General features: G+C 53.3%; 1 long non-coding RNA gene across 7 annotated transcripts; it reads left to right on the top strand.

The window, feature by feature from the left end:
• The first annotated feature begins 1,289 nt into the window (after positions 1-1,289).
• On the top strand, positions 1,290-7,240 carry LOC140645426 (uncharacterized). 7 transcript variants are annotated; one of them, XR_012039990.1, is made up of 6 exons: positions 1,301-1,360; positions 3,244-3,317; positions 3,921-4,042; positions 5,229-5,327; positions 5,698-5,838; positions 6,881-7,240. It is a non-coding gene; the product is annotated as an uncharacterized lncRNA (long non-coding RNA). The 7 variants fall into 7 exon arrangements; XR_012039989.1 differs by lacking the exon at positions 1,301-1,360 and adding an exon at positions 2,356-2,605; XR_012039992.1 differs by lacking the exon at positions 3,244-3,317 and having other exon boundaries at positions 1,290-1,360.
• The last annotated feature ends 1,075 nt before the right edge of the window (positions 7,241-8,315 follow it).

Here is an 8,315-nt window from a genome sequence, read left to right as displayed (position 1 = left end):
AACTAGTGAACAATGTGAGGAAGACTATGGAAGAGCAGTGGGAGGGTGAAGAGACCTTAACCCTAATTTTACTGCGCATGCTTGGACCATGTCAATGATTACCGGGAACTCATCCCCGTAAAACTGCCCTTTTAAGGAGATCTGATTAATATGTATGATTTTGCTGTGTATGAACTGATGTGTTGTGCTAACTTAGTGGAGCACTAGTGGCAGAGGGATCCCCAGTGCTGCCCAGCGCTGCAATAACAAATTCCTGCTTAATAGTCATCCCTACTATCAAGTCCTGAGACCGGCTTTTCATGGCAAGAGTAGCCAGATGTATTGCAGCACTGGGGATTTGATTCTCCCTTCCCCCCCCACCTCTCTACCCCTCTGTCCTGCTCGCTGACCCTGCCTTTTCTTGCTCCATCTCTCTGCAGGGCTTCTCGTCCCTGTTGTGTTTGATTTCTCTACCTCTCTGACCTTTTCTTTCGGCCTTTCATTCTCTGGCGGCACCTCAGTCTTCTCCCTTGTCTTCCTTTTCTCTTTCCAGTCCTCTGTCCTGCTCCCCATCCCTGTATGAAATAGGGGCGGGTGCAGGCTCTGTTCTCTTGGGACTGGCGGGGGAAAAAGCAGCCCTGGGCCGAGCGCTCTCCTGGGGTTCGTCGGGGGGTTTTGGGGCCGAGCCCGTGTGCGAGCGGGGGGGAGTAGGGGCAGCCCCATCTGGCTCTCAGGTTCTGCTTGTGGGGCTGGGCAGCCTCTGCTGCTCCCGGCGCAGGTCAGGCAGCGGCGGCCCGGGGGGCTCCTGCGGCGCCGGGCGGGTGCCGGTGGCCGGAGTGGCGGGGAAGGGCCGCGGCTGCGGCGGGCGGGGGTTCCTGGAGGCGGCTGGGCCCGGCTCCCCGCGGGGGTGCTTGGGGCTGCGGGGGTTTGGGGTGCGGGCCCGGCACCCCAAACCAGTGCCGGAGAAAGCGAGCCGGAAGCAGCCGTGATAAAGCGATGCCCTGCCTGTGCTGGTGCGGCCCTGCAGAGGTGTGGGGCCGGGCCCTCCGCAGTGCCCAAGCGCTCCCCAAAAGTGCACGTGTGGCCCTGGGGGTGCAGGGCTGTGGGGTGGCTCCGCTCCCCCCGCCCCGCAGCATCACGCGTGGGGACCGCAAAGGGGTCGGAAAGCAGAGAGGGTGAGCTGGTTTGGGGCCTGAAAATGGAGAGCAGGTCTTGTGTTCGCGGGGCTTGAAAAGAGGCTGAGGTGGCTGACTTTGGGGCTGAGAAACGGCTTGAGTCGTGCGTTTTCAGGACCTGCCAGAGGGGACCGAGCGGTACGTTTTTGGGCTGAGGAGCAGAGGTGAAGTGCTGCATTTCTGGGACTCGGGAACAGGCTGAGCAGGTGGGTTTGTGGGCTCAGAAATGGGAGCTGGTTTGGGGGCCCAAAGCAGAAGCCAGTTTGGCTGTTTGCGCAGGGCGGGGGGAGGGCATTGGGGGCTGCGGGGGAAAGCAGAGGGTGGGCAGGACCCTCCCTGGAGGGTGGGGGTCTGGTCGCGTCGGAGCCCAGAGTTCGGGAGGCCGGCATGCCCCGGGCCAGCCTCACGGTCTGAGGTGGCCTCTGGGGGGGGAAGGGTGCTTTTCAGACCCCGCACGCCCTCTTGGAGCCCAGCTCTTCTTTGTACGCTGCTGAGAATAGTTCTTAAGTACTTAATCGTACAAACTAATGAATCGGTATTTCCACAGCGTACAGCTGTGATGTTTAATAGTCATATTCCAGTTCTGACAGCGACCGCTTTCCGACCTTGTCGAAAGCCCAGACTGTGGCAAATAGCTGGAGCTCGTAAGGAGAAGGAGCTGAAATCCAGCGGAGCTTCGGTGCGGAGCTGGAGCTTCGGTTAGCCAGAGCTGTAGCGAGGAGGAGCTGGAAGGAGATGGGGTGTCCGCTGTCTGGAGCGTGCGTTAGCCAGAGGCAACGTTAGCTGAGCGGGGGCGGCCACGAGCAGGAGCGTCTATTCGCTGGAGCATCCGTCAGCCGGACTGCGCTCCCAGCGGGGCTGCAGAGCGGCCGGGCGCAGGCCGGGCTGTCCCCAGCAAGCGGCTCTGAGCAGCAGGGAGGCGAGCGGTCCTTCTGCCAGCGGGGAGCCTGGCCTCTTCCCTCGGGGATTAAATCCACGCCCTGCGCCCCTCCCTGTGTGGAGGGTGTCTCCCGGTCCTGTTCCTGGGGGTGGGGGAGAGGTGGGGGTGCCCCGGCTCTCCTGGGGCAGCCCCGCTGCGAGGGGGCGCGGGCGAGGCGGCAGTGGGAGGCAGCGGTGTCTCCCCGGTACCTGGCAAAGGGGAGAGGGGCCGGTCGGTTGGAGCTCCCGAGGTGCACGGCCTGGCCCCGCATGGCCCCTCTGGCAGAACCCTCCCCTGTGTTTTCCCCGTCGGCTGGGTGTGACAAACAGGATCATTTTTTGCCTCCTCTTTTCCCAGTGTCACCTTCGGCGTCACGTGCAGAAAATCCCGCGTGGTCGGTCCCGCTTGCCGCTCAGGGAATCACGCGTATGGGGCCGGGGGAGCGGGGAGAAACCTTTGCGAGTTCAGGGACGCTACAGATGCTCCGCCTGAAACCCAGAGAAAAGGCAAATCTGCTGCCAGTGCAGAAAAGGTGATGAAGACTTGCGGGTAACAGAGCGTGCCTCGTTCCTGGGTTGGTCCCTTGGCAGTTCCGAAGGTTCTCCTTTCGGGTAAAAGAATGAACTTTCATCTCGGATAAATGAAGAGCTGCCTGTTACCTTCTTCAGGGTCAAGTGTTTCTCTTCTGTTTGTTCAGACTGACTTTATGGGCAAGTTGGCAAGAGCCTTTTCTTTTTATATGCACAACTACACTGTTAGTGAACTATGGTGTCAGTAGAGTTAATTTTGGAGCACCTAGATGCCAGTAGAAATAGAATGAGTGAAATGTGATGGAAACTGACATTTCAACTTGATTTTTATTCCATTTTTTGGTTTTTTCATTAGAGTGTTGATGGCATGCTGTGCTGTGGGTCAATCCGCATTCTCTTCCGTGGAGCCTTCAGTCTAGGACTTTAAAAAAAAAAAAAAAGTTTGTCCTTCCAAAAAAGGACTAGTCATTCCTAGGCTTGAGGTGTAGACTTGGAGGGTCTCTGAAGTCCGTGATCAGGATTACAGCGTTGCTGCTCTTTGTCTTCACTTTCGTTAATTTCCCCACTGCTCGGTGGTGGTTGGGAGCCCCGAGTTGTCATTTTTTTTTTTCCGTCTCTAACACATTTTTTTTCCCCCAAGGAGACGCTGCGTTTAAAAGGGAATGAGTGTCCTGGTTTCGTCTGGGATAGAGCTAATTTTCTTCCTAGTAGCTGGTATAGTGCTGTGTTTTGGGTTTTAGGATGAGAATAATGTTGATAACACAGTGATGTTCTAGTTGTTGCTAAGAAATGCTTCCACTGGTCAAGGACTTTTGAGCTTCCCACGCTCTGCCGGGCGCACGAGCAACTGGGAGGGGACACGGCCAAAAGAGTTGATGGAAGCTGGCCAAAGGGCTATTCCGTGCCATCTGGCGTCACGCTCAGTATGGAGACTGGGGGGAGTTGGCCGGGGGATAGGGATCGCTGCTGGGGGAGTGGCTGGGCATCGGTCGGCGGGTGGTGAGGGCTTGCATCCCTTGTTTTTTCCTGGGTTTTGTTCCTCTCTTGCTCTCTTGTTGTTTTCCTTCTCATGATAATTCATTCTTCTTCTTATTTTGTTCCAATGATTCAACTCTTCTTATCTGAGGCCACGAGTTTTCTGACTTTTGCTCCTTGGCTTCTTTCCCCCATCCCCTGGGGGGAGGGTGAGCCAGCTGCTGGGTGGCACTTAATTGCCGACTGGGGCTAAACCACAACAGTTAGTTTCCTCCCAAACGTGTCCGTCGATACACTCGAGTGATGATTATTAAACCCACCAAAATGGCACCCGTCTTACAGATCTGGACTCCTTCTGAACACGTATCCATCGCACGCAAATGTCATTGGGCTACAGATCATCTGCACTTCACGCTTTGACAAGACGGCGTGCTGAGACAGGGATGAGCTCTGAAAGAAAAAAGGTACAAGGTCACGGGGTTTTTGGTCTGTTTTTTTGTGGGGGGGCACGTGTGTGTGGTTTAAAAAGAAGAGTGCGACGTTGAGTGGCGGCAGCCTGCAGAGCTCTCTTGCTGCCTGAGCTCTCCTTTTCTTCTCTCTCACTCCTCTTTCATGACTGTAATTGGAATTTGGACAACGGTAGAAGAGCAGGTAAGTTACTTGCCTGTGTAGACGTGCTGGTAATCCCAGGAAGGTCAATGCTTGAAGCCGTAGTGAATAACTTGGCCGCAAGTAGAATTTCCGAAGGAAGAAAAACAACGGGAAGCAAATAGCAAGTTACCGAGCAATTTGCGTGGGTCCACCACATGGCAGTTTTATTGCCAAACGCTGCTGGGCAGTATGCTCCAAGCGGCTCTTTTTTTGGTAAATGTGAGTTTTCAGGAAGTTCAGGGTTGTGGGTGGCAAAACGTGTCCCTCTGTTTATGTATGCCGCTACGTAAATGTCCAGCGGCGGGGCTGTTGTTCCCTGCTCTCGATACTGCCACGGTAGTGCTGCGGTATTTAGACCCAAGAGAGGGCTTTAGGAAGGGAAGGAGAATGCCTGTTTCCTGTGAGGGCTACGAATGCTGACCCTTTTCTCTGCCGCTTTCCCGTGCGCGCGATGAAGCGGTGTTATTTTTCTCCCTTGTTCCTGGTCTAAATAGTTCTGAAGCTGTCGCTGCTGTGGGATTGCAAGTGGTGTTTCTAGGTTTTTGTGGGGTTCTAGTTACGGATCGCTTCTCCTGTGGCGAAGTGTCAAGATACGGTTTTCGGTGTAAAGCTTCAGAAACTACATCCGCTGAAATCGGCGTAGGTGAAAGTGATGTTGCGCGTGCAGCTGTGCTCGCAGGGATGCTCGGCGGCTCCTCATCAAAACAGCGAGGGGCGTGTGGCCGTCCGGAGGGTTGTGCTCTGGGTCTGAGGGCGTGCCGTCTTCTTGCTGCGCTTTTGCTGCGTCTTTTGCTGCGCAAACCAAAGCTGCCTGTGAGTCAAAAAAGGCACGGTTGTCTAAAAGCGCACAAGCTCTAGCGGCCTGTATCGTCAACTGTTCCGAAGACGATGCAAAACACTTTTCCTCCGCTCAGTTGTAGTCTTCACCAAGCTTCACCAAAACAGGAAGCTTTAGATTCCTACCCAGCTTTATGCTAAAGGGTTTTTTTCCTCTCTCAGCAGAATGTCAGCTGCCACCATTTCGCCGCGGTCGCCCTTTCTTCTGCCAGGAAAGTGCAAGACGGACGGAAAGGATCCGTAGTGGTCTGCAAGTCCACGGTATGTCTACGATGTGTGCCTGCGTTTTTCCTAAGGTACTCGTAGCGGGGACTTGAAAGTTAAGGTGAAGAATGTGCCACCTCTCCTCCTGTAGTTTTTCTGTGAAGTATTTCAACACAAATACTACGGATAGAAAAAGGCGTGTTCTGGAGCGTGCCTACGCAAAGCTGACTTCCCTCCGTTTCTTTTCTCTTCCCGAAAGCGTAATCTTCTGTGCGCTTCCTAGGAAATGATACTGTGAAAATAATTTTGTACTAAAAGAGGAAAGAAACTGTTGGGAAGAGTTGAGGTGTTCAGAAGAAAGAGCCTTTGTTTTCCTGGGAAAAGCTTTCTGCTTTTTCAGTCAGTAAGGTTTTAAAATGTCTTGTAGCAGTACTTGAAAAGCCTTACTGCGATCCTAGCATCCGTACGAAAAGCCGTCAAGGTCAAAGAAGAGACGTGGACAAAACGGGACAAATGGGCGTCGCTTCCGCGTGTTTTCCAGGCTTTCCCAAGAAGCGTTAGCAGCCTTGTAAGTACCGCCAGTGAGTCCTGATGTGGTTTTGGTGAGTTACTGCTTCAAGAAGGTCCTTTTTCCTGAAGCTACAGTGTGTAGTTTTTGACTTCAGTTGGAAAGAGATTTTCCCGACTGGCAATCCTTCTCATTCAAAGAAGTTGCATTTGATGAACTTCCCATCGGAGCGGCTGGACGTGCCAGTAGAAGTCATCAGCAACAAGACTTTTCACTCTCTTTACAAACACCCCAAAAAGTCAATTTCCTTCCAAGGACCCAAGCCCAGCACGTCTTCCAAAAGTTGATGGCATCGCTGGTCTTTGGTTCTCAGTTGTAACAGCCGAGATATGATCGAAAGGCGTTCCTCTGCATGCTTCGGTACAGCCAAAAGCATTAGCAAATCTGCCGGTCCCTTTTGGTAGCCTGATGTATTGCAGCACTGGGGATTTGATTTCTGTGCCTCCCCCTCCTCCCCCCCCCAGTGAAACCGTCTGGGGATCTCTTATCTCACTGACTTTTCTATCAAATGGAAACTTTAAAGAGAAGTTAAAACGGTGTCATTGACAAAGCGACTGGCACTGTTGAAACTGTAAGTGCCCAATAGCTGTGGCATGCAACTTAGGAGGTGTATTTCAGCAGTGAGGTATTTGTTCTCCATGTTTCAAGAGAGAGGCAACTGAACGTTACGGGGTTTTCCCCGGTATTTTGACGGCGTGCTTGGCAGTACTTTATTTCTGCCCCTCTTTCCATGGTGCGTTTCCCTGGCGCTTCAGTAGCGTCTCTCTTGGGCAGCGCAGCTGGGCAGATGTCCCTCCTAATGACATAGCGCACAACCCCCCCCGGTCACATAATAACCGTGCGTTTTGGAGAGAGATGATTTAACGGTATCCCAGCTGTGCAAGTTAAATGAATGCAAAAGGAAACTCAAATGCTTTTCTAGTGTAAGTCTTGTTGTTGGATGTCTATAAACATACGCCCACCTTTTTAGTGTAGAGTGAATTACTGAGATGTGTTCTTTATTTTCCATGTTACTCTCTAAAGGTTTACACTTCCCTTTCAGCTTTCTTGACCGAGCGAGCAAGACGTGCAGCAGCAGCAGCGCGAGGGCCGTAGCCGTCGTGGTGGATCCGTAAGCGTAGATTCTGATGACGGTCCGGCCTTGTCCTGCAGCCTCACCGGGCTGTCTCCCTGCAGCAGTGCTGGAAGGAAGGGATGAGACGTTTTCCAAGAGCAGCAAGAGCGTTCGCTTTTAGGTGAAGAAGGTGTTGAAAATCCTACCACTTGGTCTCAATAGGGATTTGAAGCGTTGCAGTCAGTGTAGCTGTTAAAGCGTGCGCTGTATCTGGAGCGGACCCGTTTCCCTAGAATCCTGCTTTAGCTCAGCTCCTCTCCTATCCCTTATTCCGACTGAATCCCTGTACTTTCTGCTGTGGTGGTTTTTTTCATGTGCTGAAAGGGAATGTGGGGTTTTTGTTTTTCAGCGGTCTTGCTGTAAGCGTCTGGTGGTGCTCCCTAGATCCCGCCGGCCAGGTTTCCCTGCGGGTCGTGAAGCATGCTGAGGGTCAGGGGCCAGCCCTGTGGCTGGAGGCTCCTGGCTCTGTGTGCGGTGGGTGCCCCGCAGGTGGTGGGGAGAGCCCGGGGCCGAGAGGGACCGGGGCCGTTTGTTGCCCTGGGGAGTCGGTCGCAGCGCGGGAAGGGAGGGGGAAGATGGCGGAGCAGAGGCCGAGCGAGAGACGTGGCACCGTCCTCGGGCACGCTCCCCTATGGCGTGGGGCGGCTGCCAGGCTGCGGGACAGGGGCTGCAAGCAGTTGGGGGGCTGCCCCCCCTTTATTTTTCTAGCGGAGCTCCCCTTTTTTGGTGGGGCATGTACATATGTAAATGGCCTGATGAAGGTAAGGAGCTGGCAGTTGGGGCAGATTCTCTTGTTTTGTTTGTCTTTTGGGTGTGACGAAGAAGGGGGGAGGCTGGGGAGTGATGATGTCTATTGGGGCACCCCGATGTCACTGGGGCGGACGATGGTGATGTGGCAGAGGAGCAGGGTGAGTGGGGGGATGGGGGGGTCACGGGCCAGTTCACCCCCCCAAAAGGGGGGTGACAGCCCCCAAATGCCTGAGAATTGGTGGGGGAGGGATTAAATAATGAAAACCTGTAAATATGGGTGTGAGGCATGGAAGTAGAGAAAAATCTCTCCTTTTTATGTATATTGAAAAATTTTATGTATATATACGTCAAAAGATTTGACAAGAAAGGCCTCTGTCTACTCTCTTATAGAAAGGATGGTAGAATCTGAAAAAAATCTAAATCGAGGTATAGAGGGTTATAAAATAGAAAAAGAACTCATATATATGACTAAAACAAGGAGTTTAAAAGTGCATAAAAAGAGGATGTAGATGAAGAAATTTTAAATGGCAACAAGACAGAGCGAGCTCTCCCCAGCTGCAGTGCCGACTTCTGTCCACACAGAGGCAGCAGCGAGCACAAAAAACCCCCCCCA

This window comes from Ciconia boyciana, chromosome 33 (assembly GCF_034638445.1).
Source record: "Ciconia boyciana chromosome 33, ASM3463844v1, whole genome shotgun sequence".
NCBI lineage: Eukaryota > Metazoa > Chordata > Aves > Ciconiiformes > Ciconiidae > Ciconia > Ciconia boyciana.
Note: the sequence above shows the minus strand (reverse complement) of the source record. Positions and strands in the feature narration are given on the sequence as shown.